This window comes from Protomyctophum parallelum (genome assembly GCF_964188405.1).
Source record: "Protomyctophum parallelum genome assembly, chromosome: 4".
NCBI lineage: Eukaryota > Metazoa > Chordata > Actinopteri > Myctophiformes > Myctophidae > Protomyctophum > Protomyctophum parallelum.
Genome location: NC_139700.1, coordinates 26276922 through 26296428, shown reverse-complemented (window position 1 = coordinate 26296428; position 19507 = coordinate 26276922). Strand labels below are relative to the sequence as shown.

General features: G+C 44.1%; 1 protein-coding gene and 1 pseudogene across 2 annotated transcripts in view; one reads left to right on the top strand and one right to left on the bottom strand.

Annotated features, from left to right (window-relative positions):
• LOC310857975 (serine protease HTRA2, mitochondrial-like) overlaps nucleotides 1–17096 on the top strand; it is a 31179-nt pseudogene extending 14083 nt beyond the window's left edge. Inside the window, exons 2-3 of the transcript in view lie at nucleotides 15491–15602; nucleotides 15843–17096. The product of the transcript in view is annotated as a serine protease HTRA2, mitochondrial-like (transcript). The remainder of the gene's footprint in view (nucleotides 1–15490; nucleotides 15603–15842) is intronic.
• The window catches only part of brsk2a (BR serine/threonine kinase 2a), a gene marked incomplete at both ends in the record, with an annotated part of 310767 nt that overhangs the window by 159076 nt on the left and 132184 nt on the right, over nucleotides 1–19507 (bottom strand). The gene's annotated exons all lie outside the window — the stretch shown is intronic.

Here is a 19507-nt window from a genome sequence, read left to right as displayed (position 1 = left end):
GTTCCAGCAAATAGCAAGCAGAAGAACAGTTTAAAAATGTAAGCCCCATTACATCTTTACATAGTCTACAACGCATTGTATCATCACCATCATGACGTTTGATTCTCTTGCCACTCTTCTCTCCCAGGTCAGATCAAAAGAGGGACCGCAGCCAAACGCATATCCATTTGGATCCCAGGTCTATTCAAAAGAGGGACCGCAGCCAAACGCATATCCATTTGGATCCCAGGTCTATTCAAAAGAGGGACCGCAGCCAAACGCATATCCATTTGGATCCCAGGTCTATTCAAAAGAGGGACCGCAGCCAAACACATATCCATTTGAAAATGTTTGAGAAGGAGCATCAGGGAACACCTCATAGGTGGGCTACAGTATTACTGCAAAAGTATCGATACTATAATACTACAATCAATACTCTGTTACAATTAAAAGTCTGGTATTCCAAATCCACTTGAGTAAAAGTACAAAAGTATTGGCATCAAAATGTACTTAAAGTTCCAAAAGTATGCAGTACACTCGTTATGCCTGAAATGTCAAGTGTATAAATATCTTTTGAAAATGACCAAAATATATATAGGGCTGAAGTGGTACTGTATATGTTTTGAAATAATAATCAAAACCTACAAAGTAACTAGTAACTAAAGTTTTCAAATAATTGCAGTGGAGTAAACTTATATAATATTTGCCTCTGAAATGTAGTGGAGTAGAAAGTAAACATACATAGATACTTCAAACACACCCTGGATGGAGCAGATCTCAGACAAACGCTCTCCAGAGAACAAAAGGAACGAGTGCATTCTCCGGCAGCGGCAATGAGACGCGGCGCTGCAGGGGGGTGGATTATGACAGCTCCGTTCCGCGGCAGTGTCGGTCCCTACGGCGACCGCGTGCGCCAGACACCGTAACTGCCGTAACAGCCACGGCACTGCCAGGGAAGGTGCACTCCACTGCCGCTCACTTTCGCGGCAGTGCGTTGGTCCGACATGTGTCGTGCTTGCGGTTAGGGTTAGGGTTTGGGGTAGGCTGATAGGACTATCAGGGGTAGGACTGATGCCGCTGAGAAACACTGCCGCCTGCCGCAGACACTCCGCAGCTGATGCTGTTGCCGGAAAATGCACTCGCTCTCCCTCCCAGAGAAGGCTACGATACAGCAGCTATCAGGCACTACCACCTACTCCAAAAAACAGTGCTCATAAACATTGCGCCCCTATTTGCCAAAATAAATGCAAAGTGGGAAGGTGAATATAGTTAATAATAACTTTTAGCTTCGATGCAGAAAAATCTCAAAAACAAAAAACACACACTTTCAAAGTTCATAATACGGAGCTCATGCTGAGAATAACTACATTCCGAAAGTATTTCTCTGTGCCATGTGGTGATGAATATTTAATATTCATTGCCGACTACTAAAGACAGAAAAGTGTGTGCTGAAGAATAAATAAAGACAGAAAAGTGTGTGCTGAAGAAATAATAAAGACAGAAAAGTGTGTGCTGAAGAAAAAATAAAGACAGAAAAGTGTGTGCTGAAGAAAAATAAAGACAGAAAAGTGTGTGCTAAGCATGGAACATCCTATTCTGTAAGAGGTGGTTTATAGCAGCAGCAGCCATGTCTTACCTGAATTCAAGAAGGATGGATAAATGAAGACGCACGTCCATCCAGCCAGCCAGGAGGCAGAGAGAGGCAGAGAGAGAGAGAGGGAGAGAGAGAGAGAGAGAGAGAATCACAGTTAGTTACAATTCACTACAGATCATGTCGAATGGTATCGATCTCTGTATCTCACATTTCAACACTGCAGGGAAAACACTGGCACCGTGATGTCCCTGAGAATAGAATAGACTTCTAAACACACAGAGAGGTCTCTCTCTCTCCCTGTCTGTCTGAACGCTGTCTGAATGCTCATTAACACACACATTCCACCCTGTCTGTCTGAACGCTGAGTCACACATTAACACTTCATCGACATCATCTGTCTGGGAGCCTCGTTCCCATCATCCCTCACTCCTTCGTTAGCGCTGCAGCGCTCCATATGGCTCCGGCTGTCTTTCATAATGATGCACAATGTTTACCAAATCTGAGATTTCCTACAACTGATAAATCATGTTCTCCTTTCAAAGGGTGTTTGAAGTTCCCATATATATATATTATTTTTCTTTTCGACAAAGCTCACAAAGCATTGCGATGTGATACGTTGTGAACTTGTAGAACGGCATTCGCTATTTTTCAAATGATATAAGAACATTGAGAGGGTTACGGGAGGGTCTTGAGATTCTCCCTCCATCCCTACATCTCCATCTCGTCACAATTGGAAGTAGTTCATTCACGGAGGCCAGGTCCCTCTCTTATAGGCCCAGAGAAGTACAGCACGAGGTTAGCGGGACGATACCCAGCATGAGTGGAGCCCAACGCATTTCTCATGACATGAAAAATATTCTCGTTGTTGTGCAGAAGTTTTTGTGGGTTTTTTTGTTGTTTTTTTCCGTACAATTTACAATTTACAATTTAGGCATTTAGCAGACGCTCTTAATCCAGAGCGACTTACATTTAAGCAAGAACAAAAGCATGGGAATACATCACATAAAAGCATTTATCATGAAACATGCGTAAGCTAAGAAAGTAACAGTGGAATATCTATATAATGAAACTATACATACACTATACATATAAACTATACATATTTACTACTATGCTATACATATGTACTATGGCATGCTATGACTATATACAATACAATTATAGTGCTGTCTACATAACATGCTATAAGTCTGTGTCAAATGCTATCTAAGCCAACAGAAATGCTATCTAAGGGGTTAGGGTAAGTGCTATGGGCCATGATGGAGTCTGAAAAGGTGGGTTTTCAGGCTACGGCGGAAGATTGGGAGTGATGCTGCAGTTCTGACTGCAATGGGAAGTGCATTCCACAGTTTTGGAGCCAGAAGGGAGAAGAGTTTGGGACGTGTGGAGCGTTGTCCCGGCGTTTTTAGTGAGGGTACTTCCAGTTTCCTTGCGTTGGCTGATCTGAGTGCGCGGGAGGGTTTGTAGGGTTCAATCATACTTGCAAGATATGGGGGAGCCATACCTTTGGTTGCTTTGAATGCCAGCATCAGAGTGAGACATGTGAGAATTTTGGCTGGTTGAAGACCAAGCGAGCTGCTGCATTTTGGATCAGCTGGATAGGCTTAAGTGCACATGCTGGTAGGCCGTAAAAAAAGAAAAAAACATCATAAGTAGCTGATCCACAGGCTCGAAACGCGACGCAAAGCCAATTTTAACATAGTAAATGTCAAAAGTCCCTATAAGTCAAATTCCCATTAAATAAAAGTGTAGTGTGATTACATCAGCAAGCCCTCATGAATAATCATGAATCATGATTGCCCTATAGGACATAGGTCAAAGTTCCTACACACACATTTGCTGGACCGTAAAAGAATGTGTAACTCAGAGTGTACAAATGGAACCGAATGCACCCGTAGTCCCGTACACTCTCAGAGTTATAATAACAACAGTGTTTTGCTGCACAAAAAGGTACACTTGTCGGCTGGCACAGACTGCCATGACACCTGAGAACCTCAGTGTACAATTCAGTATGTACTCCATTGGCTGTTCTCCACCTTAAACACCGCTATTATAAATGATATACATTTCCCTCGCCTGGCTGTTTGATGTGAGTGGGAGCGCGCCGTAAAAGCTAGAGCGTGGTCGACGAGGGGCTTCGTGTCAAGAGGTTTACGGCCGAAACAACCAACAGCCCTCACGGCCCTCATGGCTGTCATTCTGCGGACCGCAGCACAATAGGCGGGGGTGGGGGGAGGGGTTGTCTCGCTCTCACAGGTTAAGTGCGCAGTCACACCGCTCAAATCAATCGCCTTTTTACAACCTTTTCCCCATCTGTCCCAAGGGCAGTCACCGAGAGGGCTGTAGAGGAGAAAGTGTGTGTGGGGTGTGTGTAGTGCACGCCCAGGAGAAAGAACGAGTGGGCAGTACAAGGAAAGTAACAAAACAAGCCCAAATTGATTAAATCAATTAATCACCAGCTGCATTATTATTATCTGCGGGGGTCCGCTATAACTGTTTCTGTGTCAGTTTCAGCGCAGTAGTTTGGTAGGAAACAAAATGATCGTCGTTCGGATCCGCCCGAACTTATTTACGGTGCGCACATACATCAGCCAATGAGAAAACCAGCTGGACTACAGGACTAGCGGACTACAGGACTAGCGGACTACAGGACTAGCGGACTACAGGACTAGCGGACTACTGCACATCGATTATAGACTCAGCTGGTAAAAAGCAGGGAAGAGAGAATACACAAAGTCTGAACAAGGCTCAAATCTGACTTGCAAAAACAAAACAAAAAACGTTTCCATGTATCTTTGGATAGGCCAAATATCTGATTTCTAGTGCCAGTGTGAACATATATGCCATCTGTATGTAGCCTTATAGACGCCGGCTATCACCTTGCAGATCAACGCCATAAAAAAGTCTGGAAAGAAGTGCATAGAGATGGGATAGAGAAGGGAGGAAGAGAAACCCCAAATGTTCCCAGCAGAGTGAACTGAACTGCCATCGTCTGACAGAGAAAAATGAGGCCAGCTTTGATTGCGCTTCCCCTGTCTCTTAAAACGGAGCGCGTGTATAATACTCTGCGGCGGGAACACAGGCTTCTCGAACATTAAAAAAGACACAAAAATATGTGCCGAAGAACAAAGGTTGTGGATGAAAGCTTCCTAGAGGAGCTAATTGGAATATTAGCGGTCCGTAGGCGAGGGGAAGCACAGAACAACACAGCTACTAATTAAAAGAAGAGAGGCTTTCTCTGATTGAACCGCAGGAAGAGAGCGATGGACAGGAAGAAACAGAAAAGAAACAGAGAGAGGCAGACAGGATGGAGGGAGAGTAGACGAAGACGAAGACAGAGGAGAGTGGTGTAGAATCTTAACAGCAACGCTCTACTTTCATCATTACTAAAACAAATGTCCCCACAAGTACAGCAGAATTTGAGAAAAAGAGGTGAGGAAAGAAACAGTGGGAGGATAGATAGAGCCATAGTCTTACAATTAAGAAAGGATTTAGGTCGGTGTTAGGTTAGGATTATGCATTTAGAGGTTATGTTTCGGGTGTTTAGGGTTGCCTGAATTATACTTGGCCCACATGAAATAGCAAATCTAGAAGCTTAAAAATGTAGGGGGTTGGGAGGGATGGGTGGACATGCGTGCGTGTGTGTGTGTGTGTGTGTGTGTGTGTGTGTGTGTGTGTGTGTGTGTGTGTGTGTGTGTGTGTGTGTGTGTGTGTGTGTGTCAGTGTAATCTAAAGTGAGCCATGTCTCTTACAGATTAATCCAACCCTGGCCGTTCTGCGAACGATAAGCAGGCCACACTCAGACGTCACATTCTAATCCGTCCGTGTGAAACAAATGGTGGTGTGCTGTTGGTTCCTGACCTCGGCCAGCCACTACACATCTGAGGCTCTTGAAGTCAGTGGTGGAAAGTATCTATGTACATTGAAATACTACAAGTCTGAGGTAATTGTACTTTGCTTGAGTATTTCCAATTTCCAATACTTTTACATCTACTCCACTACATCCCACTACAAAGGTACAGGAATTAACCCGTTAAGACCTGACTGAGGCAAACTCTACAAAGGCCTTCTAAATCAGTAGTTCTCCAACTTTGTCGTGCCAAGGACCCCCACATTGATTAACTCTACGGAGCTCTCCATGGTTTTGATAAAACGCAATGTTCGGAGGTCTTTGCTGATTATCCAGTGATCCCGATTGGAACATTGGTGCTTACTAGAGCAAGGATGGCTTCATTTTAGCTCGCTAGCATTGACGCTAATTATTTGGCATAGGTCAGTATGACTGCAGAATATTGTTGGGGAGCAACGGTTGATCAAACTACATAATCGGTTCATTTTATGTTTTTAAATGGCAGATGATCTACTGCAGGGTTCCGCTATTAATTTTCCTCAAGGGCCATATTTTGACTAGGGTACCAGGCTGGGGGCCGAGTCGGAACGCGCAAGGTCGAGGTCTTGCCCTGAAAATCATTTGACATGCAGAGGCTACTGACCCCCATTAAATGCCATTTATATCTGGGACCCTACCCAAAAGAAAATTATTCCGCGGGCCACAAGGGGGCGCTAATTGGGGAACCCTGAATATGGTGTGAGCTTGTAGATCACCTATTTCTGCTACCTTTACAAGAGGACATGGTATAATAAGGACCCATTTTAGCTGTTCATAAATTTGAACAGCTTTGCACATCTTTATCGGGTTTCCACCCGATAAAGACGATTTACAGTACAATATTTCATATTGTTATTACTGGTATGTATTTTAGAACTTATAGCATCACTGCAGCGCAGCCCCTTGTGAAGGCGATATTGTTTATTACTCCTATATGTTATTACTACTGTTGTGTTTTACCTTTACCATCATTTTTTTTGCAGTATACTGAGTTCTGGGACCTGAACATAAATTAATAAAAGAAGTTTGCTTTCTCTCAGTCAGCCACATGCACTCTCTCTGAAGTGTTTTCACTTGTCTCTCTCTGCCGCACGCACGCACGCACGCACGCACGCACGCACGCACGCACGCACGCACGCACGCACGCACGCACGCACGCACGCACGCACGCACGCACGCACACACACACACACACACACACACACACACACACACACACACACACACACACAATTCAATTCAAAGGGCTTTATTGGCATGAGAAAACATACGTTTACATTGCCAAAGCAGAAAGAACAATACAGCAATACAATCAAAACAAAAATGATGTACATTAAAGTCAGAATCTTCAATAGATCAATTTCTACTGACTGACTGACTGTTGAAATGGGACATTCTGCATAATGAGTATTTACTTTTGGTACTTTGAAGTCCATTTTGCTGCTACTACTTTTACTCAAGTACATGGAGTTCCAGACTTTCACTTGTAACAGAGTAGTTCTATATTGCAGTATTGATATAGCCTGGCTCCAGCCCTGAATCGTTAGCCACGCCCATAAAAATAAAAAAAAGTTCTGGCGTGTGTTTCAAATGCGGCTCACGATGCGGAACACGATGCATTGTGTTTTGTGTAGAAAGGAGGTATCCTGGGTTTTTGTTTCTTATGTGAATGACATGTTGATTTTAGAAACATCATCATCCGGCATATTTTACCGTTTGTTTACATGCTAGTAGCACTCGTTGACTGTTTGTTTGGTTAGCAACCGGGTTAGCCACATTGACGTCATCTGCTGCTACTATTTTGATTGTTTGGTGTGAACAAATCCCAGAAACTGCTGCCAAGTGAAATTAAATGAAAATTCAGTGTCAGGCTGGTATTGATGTTTTTAGTATCCCTGCCTTGTTACAGACAGACTGCGTGGCAGAGCATCACAGGGCAGATGAGAGAGAGAGAGAGAGAGAGAGAGAGAGAGTAATCTCTTTTATTGGACAACCGAGTCTGCAGGAAGCGGAGAATCAGCGGCTCTTGTTTCATCTTCGCAAATCAAACTACATTCTCCAAACTCACCGACCATATAATGTACTTTGGCTTAATGCTTGAATTGGCCTAACGCTCAACTGATTCGTACAGGCGAGGCGACACTATCTCAATTGTTTACTCTACGCCTTCATGCTCAGTGCTCACTTCTCTAGGACACGCTTTTGTTTGTTTTTCCTTCTTGTTTTCCGCCCCTGACACAAGCTTCTCAGTCGGAGAGTCTCAGAACATGATTAGGGGGACCTGTCCCGAGCTGACATCCAGATAACCTCACGCAGACAAATAAAAGCCTTGAAATCTCACCTTTGAGGCAAGCAGAAAGCCCACATTAAGACTTGCCGAGCCATGAGGCCCATAGGGCAGGAGCGCCTATCTCCTGTTTCTTGACCCTAGTATGTCACAGGGACAGAACATCCCCTGGACATGACCCTAGATCTCGACCCTGAAATGTCCCTTTAAGACGTGTCAAAAATACAGTACAAGCTCACAACGCATTGCATTGTGCTACGATGGAGCATAAACTAGGCCTCAGTCTGCGTTGAACTCCAACTGTATAGTTAATGACAATACTGTAGGTTGTTGAGTAACACTGTACAGCAGGGGGTGCCCAAAAGGTAGATCATGATAGTAGGCTATACACACACACACACACACACACACACACACACACACACACACACACACACACACACACACACACACACACACACACACACACTATTTTCCATTCAAATTGCGTTTGTCTTATAACGCCAGTGCCGCTATTCGAAAGCCCTCAAATAATGGTGAGTATAGATCTTGTTGAGCTGGTCATTTTAAAAGTAGTTCTCAAGCCAAAAAGGTGTGGGCACCCCCGATTCATGCTGTACAGTGTACGGCATGAATCGGCTCAATCTGACGTCATGCTACACAAGAGTGAACATTTTCCACGGTCACGGTCACGCCCTCAGCTCTGAACTGTAGAATCTGCACCTGGCTCGCTGATAACAAACTATCTTTACACCTGGGAAAAACTGAATCCATTCTATTTGGATCAAATAGTAATCTCAGCAAGGCAGATGGCTTCTTGGTTAGAGTGGGTGACAATATTATCACACGAAAATATGTAATGACCTATAGGTTCCATCCTCGAGGCAAATCTTTCCGGTGATAAAATGGCCACCAACATAATAAAAAAGTCAACCAAAGAACAAGAATCCTATACAGGATCTCCTCACTGGTCAACAAAAACACCTTGAAGAGGAGCCTTCGGACAAGGTTTCTTCGACTATGCATCCAGCCATGCACCTCCTGGTACCACAGCACCTCTAGGCCCTTAAAACAAGGCTCCAGACATTCAGGCTACTATTTGGCCTCACTCCCCGAACCCACCTCACCCCTGCCCACTCTGACAGGCTGGAATGGCTATAGGGTTGACGACAGAGTACAGGCAAGTAACAGATCCACAAGCTCGCAACACGGTGCGAATCGACACCTTTTGAGCTCGTCAATCAGCTACGTTTGCGGTTTTTGAATTTGAATCCAGAAAAGTAACTTTCTTTGCCATATGAGGTTTCCACCCGACAGAGACGATGTGAAATATGCAGATATATGCAAATGTGCATACAGCTCAACTACTCAAACACTTCTGCTGTCAGTATCCAAGGAGTGGTCCGACAAATGGCTGTGTGTTATGAACATGAGAGAGAGTTTAGTAATGCAGTGTGCACATTTTGATAGCAACATTTGTACTGCAAGCTAGATGAAGAATGGATGAGTTCCATATGGCTCCCACCGTGCAAGGATTTATTTATTTCACAAGTCGACGCCAATGAAAAACGGATATATTTGAAAGAAATGTACCCTGAAATGTACCCTGTGTTGTACTAACAATAAATCACAATAGATTAAATTGGCTCTTTGCTTTATGATGGCTACTGCCTGCATGTCTGGAATGTGTTGCATTTCTGTTGATATTACTCTAAATAATGTGTGTAAAGAAACCTCTATCTGAGTGGACACTTGATTTTTGTAGTACACTTTAAGGGAAATTTCACTTTAAAAAAAGATAAGCTTGTAGCTATCTTGTAGGTCTGCTATTTTTGAAAAATCGTGAAAATGCGGCACAAATCTTTGAATATATATTCTTTCAGAGCGAACGTTTTTAACTCAAATCTTTGCTTCTGAGGGGTTCCTGGAATAACATATTTTCAGATGGAGGTCGGTGGCCAATTACATATCATTTCTGGGGTCCTTGACATGAAATATTGAGCAGCACTGACGTCAGGTCGGTGTTCCCCATGAATAGAACATGGTCCTTTATTGAGCACCACTGACGTCAGGCCGGTGTTCCCCATGAATAGAACATGGTCCTTTTGCACAGGAGTCCTTGGAATATGGTTTGTGTCGGGTGGAAACCTTTTGATGCTTTTATGTAACGCTGTAGTATGGTCGAGTAGGGCGTTAATTTATGTAACGCTGTAGTATGGTCGAGTAGGGCGTTAATTTATGTAACGCTGTAGTATGGTCGAGTAGGGCGTTAATTTATGTAACGCTGTAGTATGGTCGAGTAGGGCGTTACTTTACGAAAAAACACAAAAAGTGAGAATATGGAGACAAGAGGTTCCTGCCCTGCCATGATGAGTGTGAGTGTGTGTGTGTGTGTGTGTGTGTGTGTGTGTGTGTGTGTGTGTGTGTGTGTGTGTGTGTGTGTGTGTGTGTGTGCTAATTGGGAATAATGGATTCTTCTGCAGGGGGTCGGGGGGGGGGGGGGGGACATACGTTTGGCAGCTACTCCGAAAACACTACTCCACTGAAGGGCTTCATTAACAACGCTCTCACCACCATTTCCATCACAAAGGTGTCTGGGTTTGTGCACGCGCACGCACGCACGCACGCACGCACGCACGCACGCACGCACGCACGCACGCACACACACACACACACACACACACCTCTTTTGTCAGCCTCCATAATTGAGGAAAGCCTTGTTTTTTGTGTTGTTTGTTTCAGGAGAATATAATGAAAACGTGAGGTAGAAAGTGTAGAGATGTGATTAGCAGATAATGAACAGCGAGACGGTCATTAGTGAGAAGTAAAGCCTGACAGGAATCCTGCAGGGCTTTGTTTCTTAATAAAGACCCACATCTCTGTTCATTATGCAGCTTATTACACGCCTTTAACCCACTGAAGAAATCAATGATTTGACAGGAAAAATATAACAACACAAAATGATCTCATTGATTTAATAAGGATTTCATCGCTTAAAGAAACTCCGGGTCAAACTCACAGGTGAAACTCCTGCAGTATAGTGCTGAACAATATGAATCAAGAGTGAATGAATGAATGAATGAATGAATGAATGAATGAATGAATGAATGAATGGTTTATTTTGGTCGGTTCACTTATATTTGGATATTTCCAATTTGTTTTGCAGACATCTTTGTGTGACAAATATAAAATAGGACTTCATTTGTCGATACATAACAAATAAATATCAGTTCTCTAAAATAACAGCCCACAGAATGCAACGATTGACCAATCAGAATCAAGCATTCTGGCCTAAAATAGTGTCTATATTATTCATACATTCATGAATCTACCTACTGACCAGCTGTCATCATTGAGCAATTTCATTTGACGTCCATTCCCATAGGGGGCGGTAGGTGCCGAGTGCCAGCTAAATGTGCAACAAGAGTGGCTCTCGAAAAACACTCACAAATGTGATGAGGTCAGCGCATTTGGGCACATTTGGGGCAAGTGGCTATGGTCGAACAAAAAAAGCCTTTTGGCTGCCGGACTAATGTATTCAGTACAGAGGACCACAATGGAAACAAAATGGGCCTTTTGTGTTATCCTTTTAGCATTATACCTTACAACTGTACTGTACCTGTACTGTTCATAATCGTGTTAAGAATTCAATCAATGCATGTACAGTATATAGCACCTTCATCCAAAGTTCTTCACGTGCAAGGCCATGCAAGGCACACAACCAGCTCGAACCAGGAACCTCCCGCTTCCCCGATCCACTGGCGTGATGTGTAATAAGCATGGTTAACAGCCGGCTCATTGTGTTAAAGTATCTACTAGCGTTTTAGCGTGTTTGTGCGTATAGCCATAGTGAGAGGAGGCCATGGAACCAGTGACTCGTGCTAATGTAAATTACAAGTACCGGGCCGCGCTGTGGTGGCTGCCTCCCTCCACAGTCCACACGTATAACATCAGATAACTCCTGCTTTGTCAAGCTGGAAATCTCCCATTCATTCCACGCGAAATCACGCAGGAGCCGTGGCGTTTTTTTTCTTTCTTTCTTTCTCCTTCGAGTGAACATTCTATTCATTACGCTTAGTTTGGGAGTGTCCTCCCTCCTCCCCCCTCCCTCCTCCCCCCTCCCTCCTCCCTCCTCCCTCCTCCCTCCTCCCCCCTCCCTCCTCCCTCCTCCCCACCCGCTCCTAATCGATGTGATTGTGGATACGACGAGCAGCGCTTTCTAATTTGACTTGAGTAAGTGGGTGACAAATAGTCCAGCCAGAAATCAATGAGGGGAATTATGTATACGGGGGGGGGGGGGGAGTGAATGGGGGGTTCGATGGGTAAGAGAGTCCAATACAAATTACGCACACACACACACACACACACACACACACACACACACACACACACACACACACACACACACACACACACACACACACACACACACACACTACACTACAATTGTGAGAACAGAATTTTAGCATGCTGATTTTACAAATATTATTTTTTTAACCAAAACCCTGAAACCAAAAACAGCAGATCTACAAGCTCACAATGCCTTTCGCTGTGACGTGTCTAAATCAGGCAAAAGTCCAACCGGAACCTATATGTCCTAATTGTAAGTCTGTAACTGTTAGTCAAACTACCCGCTTCTCAAATTCTACTATAGTTCTGGGGACATTTGGCCCTCACAAGTATAGTAAAACGTAACAGAAGTACACACACACACACACACACACACACACACACACACACACAATCGCGCTAAGCTATACACACATTCAGACATGCAATGCAAACCAAATCACTATTTCCGCAAATCCCCCTTCCTCATCCTCAGTTTAATCATTGTGTACACACTGTGTGGGGACGGACCAATAAAGGCAGCCAACACAATCACATATCCCTCCATACATTATTGATATCATATTTAATCCGATATCCTCTCGCCCGGCACTAACACTCACTCAGCGCCGTGGCATGTAGCCACCAAATGAAACACAGACACACCGGCACTGTGTCGTTGTGTAATTAAATCCCTACATAAATTATTGATTCAACACGTCCACATTGTGTCACCTATACTGTACAGCAGCGGTGGCTCTCAACCTTTTCTGGATCTCTAACATCTCGAAAGTGTCAGATGGGTTGGCTGCGAGCATTTTAATGCACTGCACTGTCCAGTGGGTGTGAGGCAGAGAGATGGCATGCCAGTCTCTCATGGCTCGGAGTAGAGGAGAGGTTGGCATGCAATTTAGTGAGTTTCTTTAGGAATATGTTTCATAGTAAACAACCAGTTCAGTGTTCACAAATGCAGTATGTGAGAGATCATCATCTTACAGGCAGGCTACTTATAGGTCACATGATCAAAGAAAAACCCATAACAAATGCGGTTTGCAGATCTGTAATGTTCAGGGCCATTACAATATGGAACACATTACCCAACATAATCACGGAAGCACCCAGTAAGTTTTGTGTTATCCTTTTAGCATTATACCTTACGACTGTACTGTACCTGTAGGCCTACTGTTCATAATCGTGTTAAGAATTCAATCAATGCATGTACGTATTATAGCACCTTCATCCAAAGTTCTTCACATTATGCATTACATTCACTCTTTCACACACACACTCACACACCGACATATACGAGAAGCACTGACCTACAGTACAGTTGTCCTCCAGCCACACCACTGGGACTGGAGTCTGGACACCCTGAGTGTTAATTAAGCTGGTTGGTTGTGTGACATACAGTACATACTGTGCTGTATGTACAGTACTGTAGAGCGTTGCCAGTGGACATGTTCAGAGCCACAGGCATCTATCTTATTATTAGGTTAGGAAACCTGGGTTGTCAGGCAGACTACCCCCAATCTCTCTCTCTCTCTCTCTCTCTCTCTCTCTGACTGCAGTTCTTGAATGTGCCTCCCACAGCGTGCGGCGGCACTGCGCATGTCAAAAGTCGAAGACAAATTTGCGTTATTATACCCTGTTGTTGACAACAGTGACAATTCGGTATCATTTTTTTCAACTGCAGGTCGCATTTACTATGACAACGTGCAATTCCCCTCAGTCAGTTGGTTGGTTGGTTGGTCACCCCAGGCATGACCATGTCATATTAAGCCCATATATGGGAATGCCCATTTATGGAGATCCCTGATGTCATCAATATTGGCTATAGCAACTCTACATCTGACCTCAAACCCCTAGATCCCCCTTCTAACCCAGTCAGATGCAGAGAAGCTCATCCATGCCTTTATCTCCTCTTGACTGGACTACTGCAACGCCCTCTTCATTGGGATTCCTGTAAAAAATTTACAGAAGCTGCAGTACATTCAGAACAGCGCTGCCAGGGTCCTAATGAGAGTCAGCAAACACGACCATATAACACCCATCCTCTTCACACTGCACTGGCTCCCCGTTATAGCCAGGATCCACTACAAGGTCCTGCTGATCACTTGCAACTGCATAAACAGACACGCCCCTCCCTACTAGGAATGCACCGATCCGATACTCGTATCGGAGATCGGCGCCGATCCAGGCTAAAGTTCTAGATCGGGTATCGGATCGGTGGCCGATCCATTATCCGATCCGATCCGATAATTATGTGTAATTACAGTATGAAAACAACTCTACCTCCTCTGTGACACAGCAGTGTAGTATTGACAGTATAACATGTGGAATGCAGCCAGGCTAGCCTGCGCACACATTAACCTGGTCTAATTGTTGCACAGTTATTTAATAAATAATTCAGTGCATTTATATCTGTGTTTGTTACATTTTGTTTTACAAAGTTGGGAAAGTAATGTTTAAGTCAAGCCTTGATGTTGCCTTACACAAAATAATGATTCCAGACTCCACACAGTGAGGCATACAGCTTAATAGGTTATTACGTTTCTTTGTGGGGGGTATCGGATCGGTACTCTGTATCGGCAGATACTGGACCCCCATGTATCGAAATCGGTATCGAATGCCAAAAAGCCGGATCGGTGCATCCCTACTCCCTACCTACAGACACTAATCAACCCCCCAAAAACAACATCCACCCGCACCCTCAGATCTGCAAACAAACTCCTACTCCAGGTTCCTGACACCAAACTGCGCACCATGGGGGACCGGGCATTTTGCTCTGCAGCACCACGCCTGTGGAACAGCCTCCCCATGGACCTGAGAGTGCCGCTGTGGAATGCTTTAAAACATGCCTGAAAACCTTCCTGTTTCGGAAGGCCAACTGTCACTTTGCACTGTTTTTTTGTTGTTGTGTTAACCCTGTTTTTAACCTTATATGATAGATTATATGTTTTAACCATGTAGCACTCTGGGATTCCTTGTGAATGAAAAGTGCAATATAAATAAAATTAATTATTATTATTATTATGGAGCTGACTTGTTCTGACATTCCATATGTTGATCCATCCTTACTCTTCGATGTCTCCCTTTTGACTGATAGCTGTCCATTTAATCTAACAAAGTTATTTGTGTAGCTGCGCCCGGCAGCCGGATGCAATAGTTCTCAACAGGCCCGAAAATTAAGGCCCGGCACAAACTTGGCCCTCATCAAACCCTGTACACTCAAGACACTGCCCCCGCTGCCACCCTTAAGATCTCCATATATGGAACCCTGTACACGCTCCATATATAACAAACTTCCACTGTACCTTTGACTGGCAGCCTCTGTAGACATTTTAAAAACGCAGCTCAAGACCTACTTCTACACTCTTGCTTTTAATTGATCTTTTAAATTCTCTTTTTGGAGACATTGACCCTCAGCTTGAGGGTTATAATGGAGACGCAACGGAGGTGGATTTAGAAATCGCATCACTGGTGGTGACGGAGGAGGGCTATTCTACCCAGAGCAATGCTAAAAGGTAAACAAACGGATTAATTAACCGTCTGTCTATACGCTTATAAGCGTAGTAGGTCCCAATAGCCTAGCTACGTTTATATGCGTAGATGGCAAGAAAATAACTAATGAACACAAATCAACGGTGATGTCACTGATGTGTCACCACATTAAAGTGAAACGTTCCACGAGCTGCTTCAAAAGCACTGAAGTGATGCAACATGGCATCTCATGCTGTCAACCCATGTTTGCTCTCGATCTTCAGGAGGCAAAGACCTAAAGATCATCTCGGCAGGCTCACCTTCAACACGTTGATCCAAACAACTAGTTCCTTTACCATCCGTAAGCAGAAGATCTCACGGAGCGAGGGAAACACGGCATGTCTTGTTGACAGAGGAACGTGGACTTCAGGAAGTGGCCAGGGTGGCTCTTCATGGGACAGTGTCCTCAAATCCGTGGCCCTCGGGTCCGGGTTGGGACTTGGTTCTGTGGCCCTTTTGAACAGGGACAAGGATGACGGACAAGACAGAAGAACCACAGTCTCTGGTTCCATCCTTGAACGGTTTGTTCTGTCCGCCCAGTGTGCCTCTCCTTATAAATCAGACCGCCCCCATAATGAATACTTTATTGCTGATGTGGTGGAAAAATCTACTCCTGCTGTTGTGTACATTGAAATACTAGGCAGGCATCCAGTTTCTGGAAGGGAGGTAGCCGTGTCCAACGGCTCTGGTTTCATTGTCAGCAGTGATGGTCTTATTGTCACAAATGCCCATGTTGTGGCCAACCTGAGCTGTGTCCGTGTGCATCTGACTGATGGAGAGACGTACCATGCCACCGTGCAAGACGTGGATCAAGTGGCAGACATTGCCACAATCAAGATCAGTGTCAAGCATCCCTTGCCCACCCTCACCATTGGGCGGTCCGCTGATGTGCGGCAAGGGGACTTTGTGGTCGCCATGAGCAGCCCATTTGCACTTTATTACTCCATTACATCCGGAATTGTCAGCTCAGTCCAGAGAGGCAGTAAGGAGCTCGGTCTGTCCAACTCCAAAATGGATTACATCCAGACCAATGCTGCCATCTATTTAGGCAATTCTGGAGGCCCCTTGATTAATTTGGCTGGTGAAGTTATTGGTATAAACACCATGATGGTGACTGCTTGGATCTCCTGTGCCATACCATCTGATCATTTAAGACAGTTCCTGGACAAAGCTGCAGACAAAAACAAATCAGAGACCTAACACAGATATATTGGTGTGAAGACTCCAAGTATTATTCCCGAGCTGAAGCGAAGAGTCAATAACTTTACAGATGTTACACATGGAATTCTGATCGTTGAGGTCGACACAGGCTCCCCAGCCAAGAGAGCTGGCATGTTGCCCGGTGACATTGTGGTGGAGATCAATGGTGCCAAGGTCAACACTAACGAGGAGATCTACAAGGCCACAATATCACCATGCTAGTGCAAAGACAACATGAGTTACTACGCCTACAGATCACCCCAGAATACCCAGAATGAAACGCGATGGTCACGATGGTTGGGAGCCACTTTTGAAATGTAGTTGAATTAAAGCAAAATGAAAACTAAAACTCGCTCTCTCCTGTACCTCTGTCCCTCCCATCTCTCTCTTGTAAATCTCTGTCTGTCTGTCTGTCTGTCTGTCTGTCTGTCTGTCTGTCTGTCTGTCTGTCTGTCTCTTACATGCGCCAAACTGAAGCACAGACACCTCTGAGACGAAGCACAGGAGAAGGACAAGTGAACCCAAACAGACCGACAACAACAGAGACATGAGGGAGAAAGCTAGAGAACGCAAGTTACGCAACAGTCCAATAAGCACCAGCCTAACAGCCTATTCAATAGCTTATGATTCAAAATAAATGGTCCTGGATAGACAGGAAGACAGCAGCACCATTCTCATGTCTTATTTATACACTACTTTCTCTGCAGCAGTGGGGAATTCAGAATAGATCCAGATATGTCATTAAATCTCGCTATGAACTAGCAGGGTGTTTTTAAAGCCAGGGCCTCCATTTGTCAGTGAGTATGTGGGCTGGTTGTGACGGGGTAGAGACGTGTTGTGTATCTGCCTTAATTCCCTCGTGACAGAAAGGAACCGGTCTAAACACGGCCCGCAAAGCTGCTGCTAAATGATTGGAAAGTTACACCAACACACCGTGAAACCGTGAGTGTTCATTTAACTCGGAGTATGGAACCAAATCTACCCGTATGGAACCAACCATATACCAAACATGAACATTGAACATCAACATTTCTAAAACTGAACTTAATCCTGGTCTTGATAATGAATTGAATGCATAGGACCAGAATGGAAACAAAAAGCCATCAAGGCTGCTTGTAGCATTGCTTGCGTAATTGTACTTTCTTTGTTTGCAAACCGTTAACAAAATTAACTATTCTATCTTTAAATCACCTAGCCCCACCTGAAGTGTTTAGGAAAATGATCCTCTCAATATTCTCAAATAATACTATACTTGTGTGGACACACGTTCTCACAAGTACGACGGCGGCAAACACACGTGTTCCGTGATGGAACGAGGGTCACCTTGGCCATATCGCTGACTCAGCAGGTCTGTATATCACGCCGATAAACGGCATCTCACGCACGCAGCAGTGCTGTTGACCTGATGACCATATCGATCTCCATAGCAATCATCTCCTCATTCCTCAACTTCCCTCGAAATATCAGCAACCTTAACACTACTACCACACGCACGCACGCACGTCACACAGGGAAATTGATGTTTCCTTGAGGCTGTTCTGCCCCTCACTAATAGAGACAGAGACCGCTTTTTGGAGACATTAACCCTCAGCTTGAGGGGTTCATATTATAAAGTATACGTGCACACATACAGGTACATGTGGACAGTCCGTCATGTGGACAGGTGTCATGCGTGGTACTCTGATGGAGTCAAGCAGAGTGAGACAATCAAGGAAGCGAGACGGGATTATTCCTTATGCTCACGGCCTGTATACACAATAAAAATCACACCCGTGTGAAGTGAGGGGCGCTCTAATCATACAGTACATCATTGTACAACATCATCAAGAATGGTGGTCCCTTATTGTTCCACTTCCCACCGACATACATATACCAATTTGTCTAGACACATAGGCTATGACATAGATTCTCCGTTCATTGTTTCCATGGCATTTTTAATGTTTGTTCAGACAACACAAACATTAAAGCCAAAAAACAACTAAATCTCTTGTCAAAGAGATATGGTATAGACATTAGACATAGAGGGAAAAAACTGTGCAACTCGGTTATAGAGCAGTGGTTCTCAAACGTTTTCACTAAAGGACCCCCGAATTGATATGTATTTGGCTGCGGACCCCCATCTGAAAATGTTTTGTGCCAGGGACCTGCCAGAAGAGAAGATTTGTGTTAAAAATAAATCCAAATTATTTGAAATTCAAGATTTTCAAAAATAGCAAATGTACAGGATCACAGCACTTTGTGCCGTGCTGCACGCTTTTATCTTCTATTTTTTGGAATGCATGGATACAGTGATGCTGTAACACGTGTATCCTGATGACTTCCTCTCAGCAAAGTGTTGTGAGCTTAATGTAGATTGTCTATTTTTGGCCAAACATATTTTGTGTAGAGGGGGACAATAAATAGCTCACCAAGTACGGTGCAGCTCATCTCTGTTTTACCAAGTATAGAAGAGGGTCTACGGGGACAGATTTATTTCCACGTGTCAAAACTGAACTGTCAACAAACACACATAATACTGTAAATAAATATAACATCTGGGAATGCTGTTCTAGTTTTCCATTTAATGACCATCAGTGAAGTGGAACAAATGTAGAGAGAATCAATAGACAACATTGGAAAACTTAGAAAGAAAGAAAGAAAGAAAGAAAGAAAGAAAGAAAGAAAGAAAGAAAGAAAGAAAGAAAGAAAG